A 21,933-nucleotide genomic window follows, 5' to 3' on the forward strand; every position below is an offset into this window, starting at 1 on the left:
CTGTGTTACTCAGTCACCCTATAGCACATTTTATAAGAGGGACAGATTGAAAGGAGAGGGAAAATATAATTTATGGTAATGGGGAGGAATGGATGGGAGGGATGTACAATCAGCAACAACAACAGTGCAAAAATATGGAAGTAACTCTTATGATGGATTTATCACAAAGAATGTGATCTACCTGAGACAGAGCTGATGGTATGAGAACATGGACTAACTTTTTATTTTCTCTTTACTTTATTTCTCATATGGATCTGCATTTTTTGGGGGGGAAGGAGGTATTATGTTTACTCTTAAACATGAATATTTTAATAATCTATAAGAAAACATCACTTGTACAAAAATATTCATATCAGCTCTTTTTGTGGTGACAAAGAATTGGAAATTAATGTAAATGTCCTTCAATTGGGGAATGGCTTAACAAAATGTGGTATATGTACTGTTCTATTAGAATAATATTATATTGTTCTATTAGAAACCAGGAGGAATGGGAATTTAGGGAAGCCAAGAAAGATCTGCATGGACTGATATAGAGTAAGTTGAGCAAAACCAGAAGAACATTGTGTACCCCAGGAGCAACATGGGGGTGATGACCAACCTTGATGGACTTGCTCTTTCCATTAGTTCAACAATCAGGTACAGTACTTTACTTTTCTTTCTTAGGGATATGATTTCTCTCTCATCACATTCATTTTTTTTAGTTTTTTTGCTAGGCAAATGGGGTTAAGTGGCTTGCCGAAGGCCACACAGCTAGGTAATTATTAAGTGTCTGAGACCAGATTTGAACCCAGGTACTCCTGACTCCAGGGCCGGTGCTTTATCCACTGTGCCACCTAGCCACCCCTTCTCATCACATTCAAATTAGATGAATGTATACTATGGAAACAATGCAATGACTATCAGACTGCCTTTTGTGGGGGTTGTGGGGGAGGGAAGCAAGATTAGGGGAAAATTGTAAAAAATTCAAAATAAAATTAATTAATTATAAAATAAATTAAAATATATAGAGAAATGCATTGAATTTATAAGGTTACAACTCCTTCCCCAGTTGATAAATGGTCAAACTATATGAACAGATATTCTTCAAAATATTCCAAATCATTATTGATTAGAGAAATGCAAATGGAGTCTCACATCTATCAGATTGTCCAAGATGAGGAAAAGAGAAAATGATCAGTGTTGGAGAGATTGTGGGAGAATTGGGACATTAATGCATTGCTGGTTTAGTTGTGAACTGATCCAACCATTCTGGAGAGCAATATGGAACTATGCCCAAAAAAAGCAATAAAATTGCTCATTCCCTTTGACACAGCAATTACAATTCTAGTCCCAAATTCAGAAGAAATCATATAAAATAGGAAAATATTCATAGCAGCTCTTTTTATAGTGGCAAAAAATTGGAAATTAAGGGGGTGCCCATCAATTGGGGAATGACTAAGCAAGTTACAGTATATGAATAATATGAAATATTACTGTTCTATAAGAAACCATAAATATTCAAACTCTAGAGCAGCATGGAATGAATTACAGGATATGATGCTGAAAGAAGGGAACAGAATCAAGAGAACAATGTATAAATTAACAAGAACTTTGTGAAATGATCTACTTAGATGAAAGCAGATCCTCTCCAGCAGTTCAGATAGCTAGGACAACTGTGTTAGAGCAGCTATGGATGCTGTTATCCCTATCCAGAGGAAGAAAAACAAAACAATACAAAATAAAATAAGAAAAATATAAACTCTTCCAAATCTGATGAACACTATAAAAATTATCTCTTATGTATCTCTTTATCCACTGTGCCACCTAGCCACCCCTTCTCATCACATTCAAATTAGATGAATGCATACTAATCCTAATTCCTCATACTGAAAATGACTAATCTGTATACATGTTTATCAAAAATGTGTATATACAATATTAATTTGACACTTCACCACTGAGGGCAAGGGGTTGGGAAGGGAGGGTGGAAGCAAATTTTGTAACTTAAAAATATTCATGTGCATATGGATGAAAAAAATAAAAGCAAATAAATCAATAAAATTATTTAAGGCAATGGGGTTAATTGGTTTGCTGAAGGTCACACAGCCAGGCAATTATTAAATGTCTGAGATCACATTTTGAACACAGGTCCTCCTGACTCCAGGCCTGGTGCTCTATCCACTAGGCTGCCTAGCCGCCCCAAGACTTTAAACTCTTGAGAACTGTATTTCTGTTAGGACAGTTATAAGGAATATACTTAGAGGGTCTAGGCATACATTCATTTTGATGTGATGTCATGTAAAATTTAACTCTGAATAAACTATTATTTTGGTAGAAATGGGGATAGAATAGGGCAAATCACATGACATAAAGAGTGGCAGAAAAGAAGAGAGGGGGCAAGCACTGAATGAAAGTTATTCTCAATGGATTTGGCTCAAAGAAGGAATGGCTCTCTGCTAGTTGTGCTTTGGAATTTATATCATTCTGCAAAAAAAGTAGGTGAGAAAAATGGAAATTAAAAGGAAGAAGTGACAGATAGAAGAAAATGCAGAAAGAGAAAGAGAAATGGAAAAGAATGAGAACAAAACTTATGGGGTGTAGCCAAAACTATTATTAGAAGAAATTTCATCTCTAAATATTTGTATGAATAAAATACAGAAAGAGGAAATCAAAGAATTGGGCATGGAACTAAAAAAAAGCAAGAAAAAGAAAAAGGAAAAAAATTCCCAGTTAAATACCAAATTAAGAATCTTGAAAAATCAAAGGAGAAATTAATAAAACTCAAAGTAAGAAAACTAGTGAATTAGTAAATAAAATTTAGATTTGATATTATGAAAACACCAAAAAATTGATAAATATTCGGTTAATTTGATTAAAAAAGAGAAGAAAACTGAATGCTCAGTATCAAAAATGAAAAGGATAAAGAGAAAATTAAAGCAATAATACAAAGTTATTTTGCTTAAGTATATCAATAAATCTTACAATCAAAGTGTATTGGATTACATAGTGACCAGATTAACAGAATGAAATAAAAATACTTTAAGAACATTTCTGAAAAAAAAAATTGTTGCACAAGTCATCAATGAGCTCCCTAATAAATAATCCCTAGGGCCAGGTGAATTTACAAATGGATACTAGCAAACATTTAAAGACCAATTAATTCTAATAATATATAAAATATTTGGAAAAGCGATGAAAGATTCTTAACAAATCCATTTTATGACACAGATATGTTGTTGATACCTAAAATAGGAAAAGGATGAATCAAGATGGAATTGTGGATGAATTTCCCTAAATAATATTAACAAAGATTATAGCAATTTATCAATAGAATAATAAAATATGACCAGTGGAATTTATACTATGATTACAGATCTGGTTCAATATTAGGAAAACAGTCAATGTAAGTGACTATGTTAGAAACAACAAAAAGAAGACATATTATTGCCTCAATAGCTGCAGAAAAAGCTTTTGAGAAAATATACCATACAGTCCTTTTAAAAACATGAGACAGAATAGAAATAAATGTAGTTTTTCCTTAAAATGATAAGAAATACCTATATAAAATCATAAATAAAGATTATCTGCAATGGGGATAAGCTAGAAACATTCCTTATAAATCAATGTGAAACAAAGATGTCCATTGTCACCATTATTCAATATTATGTGGAAGTTTTATGTTTAGGAATAAGATATGAAAATAAAATTAAAAGAATTAGACTAGTAAATGAAGAAATAAAATTATAACTCTGTGAAGATTATATGATGTTTTACTCAAGAAAACTCAAGAGATTCAACTTAAAAAAAAACCCGATTTAAACAATTTCCAATGGTAAAATTGCAGGAAAGAATAAGAGTGGGTTTTATGGGGGAACATTTAAATAGATAAAACTGGTTAATCTGATAAAAAAGAAAGAAAGAAGAAAATGAAATTACTAGTATCAAAAAATGTAAAGGGTGAAACTACAACCAATGAAGAGGAAATTAAAGAGATAATTCAAAGCTATTTTGCCCAACAACTATATGTCAATGAATTTGATAACCTGAGAGAAATGGATGAATATTTACAAAATTACAAACTGAACAGATTAATAGAAGAGGAAATGAAATACTTTAAATAACTCCATTTCAAAAAAACAAATTGAAGAAAGCATCAATAAACTCCCTAACAATTGTCTCCAAATCCAGATGGATTTACAAATGAATTCTATCAAACATTTAAGGAAAAATTAATTCCATTTTCACATAAACTATTTAAAAATAGGAGAAGAAGAAATTTTGTCAAATTCATTTTATGTCACGAATATGATGCTGATACCTGAACCAGGAAGAACCAAAATAATCAAAGAAAAATTTAGGGACATTAGGATCTCCCTAATGAATATTGATGCAAAAATCTTAAACAAAATTTGGCAAAGAAATTACAAGTTATTCCTAGGATAATATATCAATCAGGTAGAATTTATACCTGGTAAGCAGGAATGGTTCAATATCAGGAAAACACTCAACATAATTGAACATATCAATAACAAAACCAACAGAAATCATATGATTATCTCAATAAATGCTCAAAAAGCCTTTGACAAAATACAACATCCATTTCTATTAAAAACACTAGAGATCATGGGAATAAATGGATTTTTCTTTAAAATAATAAACAGTACCTATTAAAAACTACTAACAAATATATGTAATTTGAAAAAACTAGGAACATTTCCCATAAGATCTCAAGGGTAAAACAAGAACATTATCATCATTGCTATTCAATATAGTAATAGGAATGTTAGCTTTAACAATAAGAGAAGATAAAGAAATTGAGGGAATTAGAATTGGCAAAGAGGAAGCAAAGTTTTCATTCTTTGCAGATGATATGATGGTATACTTAGAGAAACCAAGAAAATCTTCTAAAAACTACTTGAAACAATTTATAAATTTAGCAAACTAGTTGGATATAAAATGAAAGCTCATAAATCATCAACTTTTCTCTCTCTATATATATGACCAAAAAACCCAAGAAGAAGAGAGAGAAATTTATTTAAAGTAATTGCAGATAGCATTAAATACTTGAGAATTTACTTGCCAAAACAAACACAAAAACTGTATGAACACAATTACAAAGCAATTCTCATACAAATAAAGTTATATCTAAACAATTGGAAAAATGTCAGTTGCTCATGGTTAGGTTGAGTCAATATAAAAAAAGTCAATTCGACCCAAATTAAATTCCTTATTTAGTGCCATACCAATCAAGCTACCAAATATTTATTGTACCAAGCTAGAAAAAATAATAATAACAAAATTCATCTGGAGCAACAAAAGATCAAGAGTATCAAGGTAACTGATGAAAAAAAATGTAAAGGAAGATAATATTGCTTTATCAGACCTAAAATTATACTATAAAGCAGCAGTCATCAAAACTCTTTGGTATTGGTTAAGAAACAGAGTAATGAACCATTGCATTAACATAGGTTCAAAAGCAACTATAGGAAATGACTATAGTAATGACTATAGTTTGATAAACCAAATGACATTAGTTTCTAGAATAAGACTTCAATATTTGGCAAAAATTGTTGGGAAAACTGGAAAATTGTATGGAAAAAACTAGGCATTGACCCACATCTCACATCCTATTCCAAAATATAATCAAGATGGGTAAGGTATTTAGATATAAAGGGAAATACCATAGACCAAAGTAATAGATCCATCAGATTTATGGAAAGAGGAGAAATTTATGACCACACAAGAAATAATAAACATTTTAAATTGAAAATAGATGATTTTAACTATATTAAATTAAGAAATTTTTGCACTAAAAAAGCCAGTACTGCCAAGATTAGAAGGAAAACAGAAAACTGGGAAACAATTTTCATAGTTAGGGGTTCTGATAAAGGTCTAATTTTTAAAATACATAGAATATTGAATCAAATTAATAAGATTACAAGTTATTACCCAATAAATAAATGATCAAAGGATATGAACAGCTAGTTTTCAAATGAACAAGTTACAGCCCTATATAATCATATGAAAAAGTACTCCAAATCATTACTTATTAGAGAAGTGAAATGCAAATTAAAACAGCTATTAGGTACCACCTTACTCAGATTGGCCAAGATGAGAAAAAAGGGAAAATGATCAGTGTTGGAGAGTTTGAGGGGGATTGGGACATTGATGCATTGCTGGTGGAGTTGTGAACTTATCCAACCATTCTGGAGAGCAATAGGGAACTATGCCCAAAGAGCAAAAAAGCTGATCAAACTCTTTGGCCCAGCAATACCAATTCTAGGTCTATATTAAGAAGAAATCATAAAAAATGAGAAAAATCCCACATATTACTGATTATTCATAGAAACCCTTTTTGTAATGGCAAAGAACTGAAAATTGAGGGGATGCCTATCAATTGGAGAATGACTGAACAAATCATTATATGTGAATGTTATGGAATGTTATTGGTCTTTAAGAAACCATGAACGGTAAGATGCTAGAGAAGCATGGAACAAATTTTAAGAACTGGTGCTGAATGAAGAGAGCAGAACCAAGAAAACATTGTACACATCAACAAGAATATTGTGAATTGATCAACCTTGATGAATGCAGTTCCTTTTAGCTGTGCAGAGAGCAAGGATGATCCTGAGAGACCTGTTATAGATAATGGTGTCCACATCCAGAGGAAGAAAAACAAAACAAAACAAACAGAATTGATCACTCCATTAACTTTTTTGAAAAATTCTCTTGTTTTTCCTTCCTATCTCATGGTTTTCTTTCTTTACCCTTATCCTGATTCCATATATAAAAAAATGATTAATCTGTAAACATGTTAAACACAAATGCATACCTGCAATGTACATTAGACTGTTTGCTACTGAGTAGAGTGGGGTGAAAGGGGGAGTTGGAAGGAAATTATGTTATTTATAAATGTTTACATCCGTGTTGATGAATGTTGAAAAGCTTTCATAATGTAATTGGAAAAATAAAATAAATTATCAATTGTGAAAAAAATTTCAGGAAATTAAACAAAAACACCTACATCATCAGCATTTCTATATATTACCAAGAAAGTTCAGCTGAAAGAGGTAGAGAAATTCCATTTAGCATAGTTGTAGACAATATAAAATATTTGGGAATCTACCTGCCAAGGCAAACCCAGGAACTATATTAATACAATTATAAAATGCTTTTCACACAAATAAAGTCAGATCTCAAAACTGGAAAAAATATCAATTGTTAATGGATAGGCCAAGCTAATATAATAAAAATGAAAATTCTACCTAAATTATTTACTTATTCTTTGCTATTCAATATAAAAGACTAAAAATATTTTTAAATCTAGGAAAAATAATGGTAAAATTTATATTAGAACAAAAGATCAAGAATGTCAAGGAAATTCTTGAAAAAAAGCAAAGGAAGGTGACATAGCCATAGGAGATTTAAAACTGTTTAAAAAAACTGCAATTATCAAAACTATTTAGTACTATTTGAACAGTGGAATAGAGTGGGTTTACAAGACAGAGTAATAAATAGTTTTAGGGCCGGCTAGGTGGTGCAGTGGATAGAGAACTGGCCCTGGAGTCAGGAGTACCTGAGTTCAAATCCAGCCTCAGACACTTAATAATTAACTAGCTGTGTGGCCTCGGGCAAGCCACTTAACCCCATTTGCCTTGCAGAAACCTAAAAATTATAGTTTTAATAATCTACTGATTAATAAACCTAAAGTCTCTAGCTTCTGGACAAGAATCCTTATTTGACAAAAACTGCTGGAAAAACTGGCAGAAATTAGGCAAAGCCCAATATCTCACACCCTATATGAGGATAAAGTTGAAATGGGTGCATGATTTAGACATAAGCTGTGATACCATAAGCCAATGAAGAGAAGTAATAATTTATCTATTATATCTAAGGAAAACAGAATAATTGATTTAAAAAAGAGAGAACATTATAAAATATAAAAATGGATAATTTTATTTTCATTAAATTGACTTTTTGGCACAAACAAAACCAATGAAACCAAGATCAGAAAGAAAGCTGAAAAGTGGGAAAAAATTTAAAGTTGAAATTTCTGTTAAAATACTCATTTCTAATATATATATATGAACCAAATCTATAATAATACAATTCACTTTCTAATTTATTAATGTTCAAATGATATGAATAATTTTCAGACAAACTGTTTATTCATATCTATCTATAGTCATATGAAGAAATGCTCTTAATTACTTAATTACAAAGCTACAAATTAAAGGAAATCATTAATGTTGCAGAGCATGTGGGAAAATTTGGACATTAATGAACTCTTGTGGTGTTGTGAAATGATCCAGTCATTCTGGAGAGCGATCTGGTATTATGACAGGAAATAAAACTGCATAAATACCACTATTAGGTCTGCATCCTAACGAGATCACTAAAAAGGGTAAAAAAATCATCTGTTCAAAAATATTTAAAGCAGTTCCTTTTGTAGTGGGAAAGAATTGGAAATTGTGGTGATGCCCATCAATTCAAGATGAACTGAGCAAATTATGGTATATGAATATTTTGAAATATTATTGTTCTATAAGAAATAATAGGGGAAAGGCCTTCAGAATAGCCTGGAAAGATTTACAATGAACAGAAGTTGAGTAATGTGAGCAGAACCATTGTACAGAAACATTGTGATACGATCAACTATGATAGACATGTCAGCAATACAGTGAACAAAGACAATTCTAAAAATGTGATGGATAACACTGACCACCTCCACTGAGAGAACTATGGAATTTTAATGCAGATCAAGTCATAATATTTTCACTTCTTTGAATTTGTTTTTATTTCTCATTTTTCTCCTTTTGTTTTGATTCTTCTTTCAGAGCAAGAGTAATGAGGAATTATTGGCAACATGATTTTGAATGTATAAACTATATCAGATTATTTGCTATCTTAGGGAAGAGGAGGGAGAATATTTACAAAAATGAATGTGTGGGGCAGCTAACTAGTGCAGTGAATAGAACAGTTCTGGAATCAGGAAGCCCTGAGTTCAGATCCAGCCTGAGACATTTGATACTAGCTATGGAATCTTGCATAAGTCACTTGACTCCATTACTTTGCAAAGACCATTGTAAACTATCTTTTTAAAAAAAAACCTCATAAATTTTATTTTGTTTCCCTGATTACATGTAAAAACAAGTTTGAACATTTATTTTTTAATATTCTGTGTTCTGAATTTTCTCCCTTCTTCCCACCCAACACTGCCTCATGGGAAAAGCATATAATTTGATATAGGTTAAAAATGTGTGGACATAAAAAACATTTCCAATAGTTACGTTGTATAAGAAAATATAGACTTTCCACCCCTCAAAAAGAAACTTCAGGAAAAACAAAGTAAAAAAAAATGTATGCTTCAATCTGTATTTAGACACCATCAGTTCTCTCTCTGTGGAGACAGATAGTATTCATTATATCATCAGTCCTTCAGAGTTGTCTTGGATTCCAGTACTACTGGGAATGCCTATCATTCACAACTCATTATTATACAATATTGCTATTACTTTGTATACAGTACATTTTACATTGTACCTGTCCATATTTTACTGAGAGTATCCTGCTCATCATTTCTTAGAGGATAATAGCATTCCATTATAAACACATAACTCGTTTTTTCAGCCATTCCACAATTGATGGACATTTCCATTAATTTCCAGTTCCTTGCAACCAGAAAAGAATTGGTATAAATATCTTTATACATATAGGTCCTTTTCCTTCCCAATTTTCATCTCTTCAGAAATATAGACCTAGTAGAATTGCTAGGTCAAAAGGTATACAAGATTTCATAGTTCTTGGGGCATAGTTCCAAATTGTTCCACAAAATGGTTGAACTTTTACAAAAGTCCTATAAATGCATCAATGTCTCATTTTCCCTATGCACTCTACAACATCTACCATTTTTCCATTCTTCCCTATAAGTCAAACCAATATGTATAAAGAATGATCACAGAATTGTTCAAATGTGCTTTTCTCTAATCAATAATGAGTTAGGAAATTTTTTTAAATGGCATTAGTAACCTCAACCAAAAACTGTTCATATATTCTGATCAGGGGATGATTCTAACTTTTTTTTTTTATAAATTTGATTCAATTTTCTATGTTTGAGAAATGAAACCTTTATTAGAGAAACTTGTTTCAATATATTTTCTCCACATTTACTATTGCAAACTATATTTCCATCCATATTATTCCTCCCACCCCCTGTTTATTCTATTTTCTCTCTTCTTTCATCCTTTCCCTCCTCAAAAGTATTTTGTTTCTGACTACTCCCTTCCACAATCTGCCATTTTTTCTATCACCCCCTACCCGCCTTTCGTCCATCCCCTTTCCCTCCTACTTTTTTGGTAGGGTAAAATAGATTTTCATATCAAATTGAGTGTGTATGTTATTCCCTCTCTGAACCAATTCCAATGAGAGTAAGGCTCACTCACTCCTCCCTACCACCTTCTGCAAAAGCTTTTTCTTGCTTATTTTATGTGAAGTAACTTACCCCATTCTACCCCCCCTTTCTCTTTCTCTCAGTACAATCCTCTCTCATCCCTAAATTCTGTCTTTTTAACCATAGTATTCCTTAATATCCAACTCCCTTGTGCCCTGTCTATATATGCTCATTCTAACTTCCATATATAGAAAATTCACAAGAGTTATTCTCTTCTCATTTAGAAATATAAACAGTTCAAAATCATTAAATCCCGTACAATTTCCCTTTCCATTTATCTTTTGATACTTCATTTGAATATTTTCTTCAAAGACTGAAGTTTCTTTTAAGCTCTATCAGGAAAATTAGAAAATCCCCTATTTCACTGAATCTTCATCTTTTCTCCTAAAAGAGTTCTTGGTTGTAATCTAAGCTCTTTTGCCTTCTAGTATATCATATTCCTAGCCTTACATCATTTGGTGTAGAAGCTATAAAATCTTGTGTTATCCTGACTGTGGCACCTCAATAATTGAATTTCATCTTTCTGGCAACCTGTAATATTTTCTTCTTTACTTGATAACTCTGAATATTGGCCTTAATAATTTTGAGAGTTTTCATTTTGGGATTTCTTTCAGAAGGTGACTAGTGGCCTTTAAATTTCTATTTCCCCCCCCTCTGCTTTTAGAATATGAGGTTTTTTTCCTTGATAATTTCTTGAAAGATGATGTCTAGACTTTTATTTTTTTCATTATGGTATTCAGGCAATTCAATAATTTTTAAAGTATCCCTCCTAGATCTATTTTTCTTTGAATTTAGAGCTTTAACTTTGCTTTCTTCTTCTGACTGTGTATTTTGAACTTCTTTATGATTATAGTAACTTTCTATGGTTAGATTTTTTCTTATTCTGTTGTTTGTTGTTTTTCCCAGTCTGTGATTTGATTTTAACGTTTTTATTAATGTTCTCTCTCTCCCAGCTTAACAGACCTTTTCCTTGGATCTTTCAAGTCATCTTGAAATTGTGAAATTGTTTCACTCAGTTATTTTTGGCTTCTGCAACTTTGGAATTTGTTTAGAGTCATTATTTAAATTTACTTGGAGGTGGTTTGGCTAGCACTCTGGTAAGACCCTACCTTTACTCTACCATCTCGGCTCTGCCTCTATGAAAACTATCTTTACAAATAGTCAGAAAAAATAAAATAATTATGAATAGGAAAAGATCAACTTTCCCAATAAGTAAAAATTTGTCTTTTTTCATATACAGTCTCCTGGAACTTTACAACTTTTACTAATTGACAAAGACTAGAGCTTCAGTTTATCATTTTTTGTTTCTAGTTTAATTCAGGTTTGGTAATTAATTCTCAGATTAACTCCATTAAAATATGACGTATAAATTGTTATGGGGCATAATTGAATAACATTTTTTAGTCAAAATTTCCAGCCAACTAATTTTAATATGCATTTTTTAATGTCTATTTCAAATTAAACTCTTTTTTCTTGTTAATTAGAATATAAGCTTGTTAAGGCTTTTCTTGTTGTTATTCTAGGTTTGTTGTTGTTGTTCTTCTATACCTTTTTCTTCTGGGTCAAAATGCAAGTCATTAAAACACAGGAAGTAGTTTAGATTAAGGGCATGACAGTCTGGATCTCCAATTTTCTTTGTCAAAGGGACAAATTTCTTTGATCCTGAAATGGGCAGAGAGGACTGTGAGAAACACCCTTGTGGCTAAATTTGCAAACACTCTCATAGCCATTCATCACAAAGAACTAGCACAAGATGAAAAACCTAGGGATAAACAGAGATACACATTTCCCTCAGATTCACAAATAAGTTTTATGTCATTATCTGTTTATCGAATTGGTCTATAAATACACTCTCCAAGCTCAGATAAATGGCCAGCTGCTAGTATTTATGTCCCTGGATTATGTTAAGAGCAAAGTTTTATGACCTATATTTATGACAGCAGACAGTGCTACCTAAAAATCCACTTTTAAAATCTTATTACTGTCAAATTCTTTATGTAGACTAGTGATTTGACATTCTCGCATGAGCGAACATTAAAGCTTTTGCCTTTTTAACCTCCTGATCCTTGAACATAAATCATTTACAACAGATTCTATTCTTTGTGTCTTTTCAATATTATTGGGTTCTTATCTTTCATTCCAGTCTGTTTCCAATTTAATTTATTCAAAACTTTGGTTCTGTTTTTCTTGTCTTACAATGGGATGCAAGGAAAATGAGGATATGAAACACTGAGAGAAGAAAAAAAATAATGATTATGTACTTTGACTTTTCTCTTTGAAGAATCTATTTAAAAAGATGACTTGTAGGTCATATTTTATAATCATTTAATGTCCTAACATTTGTCTTCTATGAGGCTATGATTAAAGGCTGAATAGCTTTATTTGTTGCAGTAAATATTACAACATTCACAAAACCTAAGAAGAGAACTATGCACAAACCACCCCCTCCCAAATTTTCCATGCCTTTTTTATTCTTAAGATCCCAGCTACTTATTTCTGGATATTGAAATTGGTAATTTGTAAGGAAAAGGGTGTTTACTAAAAATATGATCTTATTTTATGTGGCATAAAGTTAATCTCCTTAGTGAAAGAAACATATTGTATTTTTTAAACACAATCAAATAATGTAGCAGTAACTAGGATGGTAAAAAACAAGGCACTCCCTAAAATTATCATTTTAAACATATCCAGTGTTAATAAAGTCCTTATGTATTACAGCAGAAATGCACTTCACATTATCCATGCAATTGCCATATTTTCTTTTATAAGAATTCTCATCCTACTAAGCAACAGTTATTTGATTTATTTTGTCTCCAAGCAATTCTTTTCCCATTTTATTTTCCATATGATCTACCACAGGCACAAGTGTACTTCGCCCCCCAAATTCCATATTTTCAAATTCTCCCACCCTTATTTAATTATTTACTTCTCACTGATACATTTTTCAATTTTTCTCCAGTAATGTCTTCACACAGACAGCTAGGAGGAACAGTTGATAGAGTTCTACACCAGATGTCAGTAAGAACTGAATTCAAACCCAGTCTTGGATGCTTATTGAACAATAGTCCTTCATCACATTCATATACCACAGTTTTTTTTCAGCCATTCACCAATTGATGGGCTTCCTCTCAATTTCCAGTTCTTTGCCACTACGAAAAGAACATCTATAAATATTTTTACACATTTGTCATTTCTCCCTTTTTGTGATGTCCTTAGCATATAGACTTAAAAGGAGTATTGCTGGAATCAAAGGGTAAACAAACTTTATTGCTCTTTTAACATAGTTCCAAATTCTCTCCACAATGGTTGGTACAGTTCACAACTCCGCCCATAGTACATCAGTGTCTCAGTTTTCCCACATCCCCGTCAACAGTGATCATTTTCTTTTTACAATTTTATCCAATCTGATAGGTGTGAGGTGGTACTCAGAGTTGTTTTAATTTGCATTTCTCTATTAAATAATGATTTAGAGCATTTTTCATATGACTTTCAATAGATAGCTGTAATTTCTTAATCTGAGAACTCACTGTTCATATCTTTTGACCATTTATCAATTGGTGAATGAGTAGCATTCTTAGAAATTTGATTCAGTTCTCTATATATTTTAGAATTGAATTTTTTCTCAAAAATACTGTTGTGAAAATTGATTTCCCTCTTTCTGCTTTATTTTTGATTTTGGTTACATTGGTTTTATTTGTGCAAAACTTTTTTTATATTATATAATCAAAATTGTCTATTTTTCATGTTTTAATGATCACTATCATTTTGTGATATTTTTTCAATATTATTTATTAATTTAGCCCAAGATTATATCTTCTATTTTTTCCCTAAGGAAGTAAAAAAGTCAATGGTAATTGTTTTGGAAATAAATATGGTTGAGAAGATGTATGCACTTAAAGTAGGATTAGCGTTTTTAGTGGCAAATGCATTGAAGTAAGTGCTCAAGAAAATCTTTTGCTTGTGAAAATCACACCTGTTTTATTAATAAAGATCAAATGGAAAAGCACTGATCTAATGAGGGTAACCTGGCCTAAAGATATCTTAGATACCACTTTATCTTTTTAAGTCTTTTATTTTTCTTACAACCTTGAAGGAAGAAAATAACTTTCCTTTTGTCAAATGATTGAAGGTTTGACATTAGTTAAAAAAGGAGAGAGACTTTATTTTGCTTTTTTTTAAACTGAGCTCTCATCCTTTTCCTTTAAATTGACTTTACATCTGAAGCATAAATGCACATCAGTAACTACATTAATCAAGAAAAACAAAGTCAGAAACAGCAATCATACTAAATTGGTTGCCATCATTTTAGGAAACATGATTTGAAGCATTATACATATTTTAATCATGTAACTCATTTCTTCCAAAAACAACATAATTTTAATATGCAATTACTACCTCCAAATTAAACATTTGACTTACAAAGTTTTTCCATCAACTTTTATGTTTTGGGGCAGCTAGGTGGTGCAATGGATAAAACACTGGCCCTGGAGTCAGGAGTACCTGAGTTCAAATCTGGTCTCAGACACTTAATAATTACCTACCTGTGTGGCCTTGGGGAAGCCACTTAACCCCATTTGACTTGCAAAAGCCTAAAAAACCCCCAAACTTTTATGTTTAATCATAACAATAGATAAAACTACTTAATAGAAACTTGCAAAGCAGACTATATTTATAGAACAAAAGAAATCTGCTTCTTTTTTTCAACACTTCAACACTTCATTATAATTAGCATGAGAATATTTTGTTTTAAAATTTATCATACCTTTATGCTTTATTTTCATTTGGTTATTCAATTTTTTATTTAATCAAATATATTTAGGCAATAGATAACTTCATTAAGTTAAGAAGATAAAAATTATCATGTTACTAATCTACCATTATGAAAAAAATCCTTTGCATATTAAAAAGCTCAGAATAATTTTTGGTTGATTATGTGACTGTGTATTAATTCCTTATTTGATCACACAAATTTCAAGTTTGTCATGGAAAATTTTCACCAATTAAGACAATTCACAGATAATATTTTTCAACTTGTGATTAGAAGCCATTATAAAGAATTGAAAATCTTATGTTACTGCTTTGTTAAAAAGGTGACTTCTGAAAGATGATAATAAATGGATTTCCTATGGATTTCAACTTAAGTCTACAGATATGAATGCTAAACATCCCTCTTATGCATATGTATAATATGCACACATACATATTCAATGTGAAGTTCAGTTACTAAAAGATAATTCATTATTTAAACTTTCTTTGGTATTTGCTTCACCTTCTCCATCAGGAATTGGGACATCTGATATGTCAAGAAGATCTGGGTCCAGTCCTTCAGATATCACTTTGTATTTTATAACCAACACCCCTCTTGAATTATTTTAAGAAATCTAACATAACTAGGATCCTTGTCTACAGTTAAGATCTGCTCTGCTTCCACTTTACATTTCTGTAGTCCAGTGTCTTCAAGGAGACAGAGATGCCAGTTGATTTGGAGTGACTTCAGGACCATTTTTAATACCATTAACATTTGTAGCTGATAACTCAAATTTGACATCATCTAGACCTAGAATAGTTGATAATTTTGCTTTCAAAATATTGGGTTGTTTCAATTTGTTGAATCCAAAGAGAAAGAACTGGCAATTGTTCTTCAGAAACTAGAGAAAATCAGTTGAAGTATTATATTGGCTGTACCACAAACAGACAATATAATATGTCAGCTGATTTTCCATGGTTTTAGGGAAAATACTAATTTATAAATTTAATAAAATCCCAATTAAATTATCAAAAATATTTTACTGAAGTAGAAAAAATGATAAGAAAATTCCTTTGGAAAACAATAAGTCAAGATTATCAAAGAATATATTTTAAAAAGTGTAAAAGAAGGAAATTGAATAGTAAGAATCCTTAAACTGTAGTATAAGGCAGTAATGATCAAGACTCTCTGGTACTAAGAAACAGAAAGATAAATCACTGGAATTGAGTGGGCATCCAATATGCAACAGCAAATAAACATAATAATAATAATAATTTTGTATTTGACAAGTATAAAGACAACACGTGGGAATAAGAATTATTTGATTAAAAATTATTGGGAAAATAATTGGATTTGGGGCACCTTGTTTAGATTTATGCCTGATCCCATCATAAGCAGTCTATCTTTATCTATAACCCCATCAAGCAAGCCCATTCCATAGCCCTGATCCTTACATCAACTCCCCCCACCTAAAGTCTCATGGTTCTTTCCAATAATATTCAGGCTACATAAAATATTTTATTTTATTTTATTTTGGTTTTTGTAAGGCAATGGGGTTCAGCAACTTGCTCAAGATTACACAGCTAGGTAATTATTAAGTGCCTGAGGTCAGACTGAATGCAGGTTCTACTGACTCCAAGGCCAGTGCTGTCTCCACTGTGCCACCTAGCTTCCCCAATTATTTTAATTAAAATTTTATTTTATTTTTCCAATTACATGCAAAAGACCTTTTCAAAATTCATCCATTTGCAAATTTAGTAGTTCCATATTTTTCTACCTTCCCTCCCTTACTTCTATCTCTCCATGGTGCTGAACAATCTGATAAAAATTGTACATGTATAATTGTGTTTAACATATTAACATATTAATCATGTTGTGAAAGAAGGATTAGAACTAAGGAAAAAGAAAAAAAAATAAGAAGGTAAAAAAACCATAAACAAAAGTTTAAAAACATGAATATAGTATGAAGAGTCTTATTTTTAAAAAATCAGAGTTCATACATAGGAATAAAATTTTAAAATCCTGTTATTTTAGGAGTCATATTTTAATGATATTTCATAATTCAAATTCATATTTCCTAACTTCTCCCAAAATTTTTAGTAAAGAAATGGGCAGCTAGGTGTTACTGTGGATAGAGAATTGGGTCTAGAATCAGAAAGATTTGAGTTTAAATCTGGTCTCAAACATCTTCCTCAGTGTTAATAATAACACTAGTTTCCTAGTGTTGCTGTGAGAATTAGATTAGACAATAATTGTAAAATGCTTATCACAGTTGCAGTACATAGTAAGTGGTACAGAATATTAGCTAATAAAATTACTAAAGGAAATTCATAGCCATTTGCACTTTCCACAGATATTCCTGACTTCATTTTATATGTTTACTTAGGACTGCCTATGAATAAGGAATGGACTTATAGAGGGAAATTTTACTTTTAAGCAATTTGTATGGATCACATCATAATGCTCATTGATTTTCATATGGCAGCATTTTCTGAACACCAAAATAATTTTGTTTATTCTGCAAATACAAAGGATTAGATTATAGGAATTAGCCCTGCAAATTTAATGACATAGACAGATAAGGATATTTCCTCAACCAATCCAAGTTAGTAATTTCTTTGCAGTTCCGAGTTTTAGAGAACTACCAACACTGAAAATTTAAATGACTTGTCTGTAAATTAAGTATAAAATGGCAATAAAATGAATATTAACCCTTAGCATATCCTAAGTGTTATGGTGAATACTCCTAAATTTGAAGTGAAAATGCCATGTGATTCACCAGCATTCTCATTTGTAAAGTCCAGCTAGAAATCATAGGAATCAATGTACTGGAGTTTAGGTATTGTTACTTGTTTTGAAAGAGCCTTATTATTTGTGTAATACCCAAAGATATCTTCTGCTTATATGATTCTCCTATTAAAACTAATACAAAAGAAATGTTGAAGAAATTCAGGTGAATGTGATAACCTTTGTTGTATATTCCTACTTTGTTATAAATTGCTGTTACTTAGTTGGGGTTAGTCATATCTGATTTCGTGATGTCATTTGTGATTTTCTTGCCAAAATTACTGGAATAGTTTGCTGTTTCCTTCTTCAGTTCATTTCACAAATGAGGAAATTGTGATAGAAAGGATTAAGTGGCTTGCCCAAGGTCACATTACAAGTAAATGTCTCAGGCTGGATTTGAACTCAGGTTTTCCTGACTCAAGGTCTGTTGTTGCTATCTAGCTGCTTCTGAATTGCAGACAAAAAATAAAATTCAAGTATCTTGCTATATTGATTTTAATATTTGCTAATGTTCTGGTTAGTTTACTTGAGTTCTGATCAGTTGTTAATATTTATAGAGGATTTTCAAGTTTGCAAAATTCTTCACAGATAAAATATGTTCTCTCTTGTGCCTCACAACAACTGAATTGAATAACTTTCCAAATGACTTGAAGTCTATATAATCTATAAATATGATAACATTGTATGTATATAAATGTAGTTATAAAATGTATTTTTCTATTAATTTGACTTTTATCAGACCATAAAAGACTTTTTTTTATGGGATAGACATGTCTGTGTTATCACTCTGGGCTTTAATTTACTAAGTTACCATGCTCAAGAGAGCATCTAGTACAAAGATCTTATTTATTTCCCATTTTTCCTATTTACATTTTACCTGCCTTTTAAACACAGGCCCATGGGCAGGGGCAATTTTTTATTTTGTACCTAGGAAAGCACAGAGACAGGACATTAAATAAAGTATTATTTAGAATGATTCCATTAAGAACAAATTTCAATAGTCGACCCAAAATTTTTTCAAGAGAAGCTACGGCCAGCTTTCTACTTTTGAGCAGACTTTTCTAAATGCATTCTACATAGTCATTCTTCTAAATGGACCAAAACCCAAATTACAATGTATTCTTTTCTCTTCTCTTTAACCTAGATTCAATTTCCTTGAGGAGGACCAAAGTGAAATTTTTTCCTCCTCTTTCCTTTGAATTCAGGTGGTAGAGATACTGGGTAGTGTTGATTAAGCATTCCTTTATATTGCTCTGATCCCTATGATTTGGAGAAAAAATACTTGATAACACCATCTTGGCAATGCCATTCCATGTAGAGTTCCAGACTAGTTTTCTGAAAAGACTGACCTTGATCTCTGTCTGGAGCTGCTAACTTCAATAAAGAAGAAATACTTCAGAAAACTAAGAAGACAGAGGAGATTAACCAAAAACCCAACTACTGAATGTTTGTTACTTAGTAGTTGTTGTCTATCATCACTGTTATTGTTTAAATCCCCTGTCATAATGATTGCTTTATTTTTTCCCCTAACCCTCCTCATTAACTGCTTTGTCTAGGTTCCCCCTTCAAATTGGAGATCTGATTATCTTCTAAAACATTTATTAGCAATGGTGTATTAAAATGTATTACATCATGCTAGTATTTTCACACTGTGACAAAAATATTATTTAATCTGAAATTGTATTTATTTTAAAAATAAAGACTATAAATATTTTTTTTAAATCTCAAGCTGCTAGTAATATAAGATACTGTTTATTTAAGGAATTTGTATTATCCATTTAGAGTAGTTGCTACACTTAGTCTTTGTGTCTTCTTTGAAAATGAAGGACAAACATAACAGTTGCTATATTTAGTGTTTGTAATGGATGGCCCAAGAAAATAGATGGTCCAAGAAGAGGAGGAAGATTTAAATGAAAGATTTTTGTTTGTTTCTTCTATAATGCCTTTGACTGTTTATATTATCTTTTAATTGTGGAAGGTTCTTCCATAAAATGTCATAATTGAATTGCTTTGTTCCCAGATTTGTTATAGGTTAGAATCCTATAGTTTGTATGTATAATAAACTATTAGTTTGGGAATTGAATTGGGGTCCTTGTAAATGCTCCTACATAAAATTTAATGAGGGGAGGCTATGTTGCACAGTGGATAGAGCACTGGCCCTGGAGTCAGGAGTAATTGAGTTCAAATCTGACCTCAGATACTTAGTAACTACCTAGCTCTGTGGCCTTGGGCAAGCCACTTAACCCCATTACCTTGCAAAAAAAATATTTAATGAGGTTGACTGGAGGGGATTGATTTCAATAGAGGGTAACTTTTTTATATACAGAAAGGGAGAAAAAACAAATAAAAGACCTCTGAGCACCAGTTAGGGCTGGCATGAAAGTTGTTTGCCACTAGGCTAGATAATAGGGAATGAGTTTTCTTCTTTTGCATTTTCATTAATGTAGTAAAAATAAGGCTCATTTGTCTCCAACATTTAGAATTATTTTAAAATAGTAGTGGGAGTTTTTTGTATGTGCTCAGTAGAAAATCATTTGCCATTTATAGGAGTGTGATAGCAATTTCACATTTCTCTGTCTTTTATAGAAAGGCAGGAGCTTGTCTTGTAGAGGAAGTGAATTTAACTTATTACAAATTGTATTTGTGACATTAATCAAAGCTGATTTTATTGTAGCTCTGCTCAGAAATGAGGTCCTTTGTAAAAGATAATAATGCTTTTTGTTTATTTTCCTAAATTCTCATTCAAAATGATGCTAGGAATTTAGAATGAGAAAGAAGGCAAGAGAAAAATAGTAATGAAATCATTTTGGACATATAATGAGAAAATATATTTAATATATAATTTTAAGTAATTTCTTTGTTTGAAAATATAATGCCATAGAGTGAAGAGGAAGAATCGGTAATGATATTTTCTTAGAATGAATGATTTTTAAAAATAGTCATTTTCCAGGTTTACTAGTAGGGGAAGAGAATATCAGCAGAATTGACAGTGTCAAAGAAAATGATTCAGATTTCAACATGTCTACATTGCTACATGTGATCTTTAAACAAACGCGTTATTATTCTTTGTGCCTCAATTACTCCAAAAGCAAAACTTAATTAAATATTGTTACCACGTGGAGTAAATACTTTGGGTCAATGTATTATGCTTTATAAATATTTGCTATTAAATCAAGACCGTAAGTTATACAAACAGACACCTAAGTCTTATACTATCCATGATATTTTTCAACATACTACTTTGACTAGAAAAGAAAGGTATTAAAAAGAATTGCCAAAAATGTCTTATCTTTTAATTCAATGCAATAACAACCCCAAACTGATTGCTCCACTCTCAAAATTCATGATGAATTTTAAAATGTGAGCAGCATATGGAATCAATTGCATTTGGTAGCATTTACATATCAAATGCTTCACAAGTATTATTTCATTTTATTCTCACAACCCGGAGAGTTATTTTCGTTTTTCAGTTGAGAAAACTGAAGTAGCCATAGGACAATGACTTGGGTCACACAGTCTAATTTATCTCCAAGGCAGCATAAGAGCTCAGTCATTTAGGCCAAAAAGTACAGAACTGGGAAATAATGTCAGTGTTGGCCCAATTCAAGATTGGTCTATGTAAAAAGTCTTTAGTTTTCAAGACATTTTTCCTTCTATGTGTTTATTTGCAATTTATAGATCTTTTTTGCCATGGAGAAATAAATATTAAAAGCAGTATGGAAATAGGTATTTCTAATTTTAGAGACCTTATTTTTCTGAATGTATGTGTGTAGGGGGAGAGGCATAATTCCTGTGATTTTTATTGAGAAAAAACTATTGTGTTATTAGAACATCACTACTTAAAAATTGCAAATGAGCTATTTCACTATTTTTAGAGAATTAGGTGCATTTTCCATTGCACTTTTATTAAGTATAACTGTCCAAAAAAACTTCTTGTTGAATTAAAATGTAATTCTAGATTTCCTTTTAT

General features: G+C 31.3%; 1 pseudogene; it reads right to left on the bottom strand.

Moving 5' to 3' along the window:
* Positions 1-15,645: 15,645 nt before the first annotated feature.
* Positions 15,646-16,610, bottom strand: LOC141506044 (WASH complex subunit 3 pseudogene; annotated as a pseudogene).
* Positions 16,611-21,933: the final 5,323 nt, after the last annotated feature.

The sequence above is a fragment of the Macrotis lagotis genome, chromosome 1, assembly GCF_037893015.1.
Source record: "Macrotis lagotis isolate mMagLag1 chromosome 1, bilby.v1.9.chrom.fasta, whole genome shotgun sequence".
In the NCBI taxonomy this organism is placed as follows: Eukaryota; Metazoa; Chordata; class Mammalia; order Peramelemorphia; family Peramelidae; genus Macrotis; species Macrotis lagotis.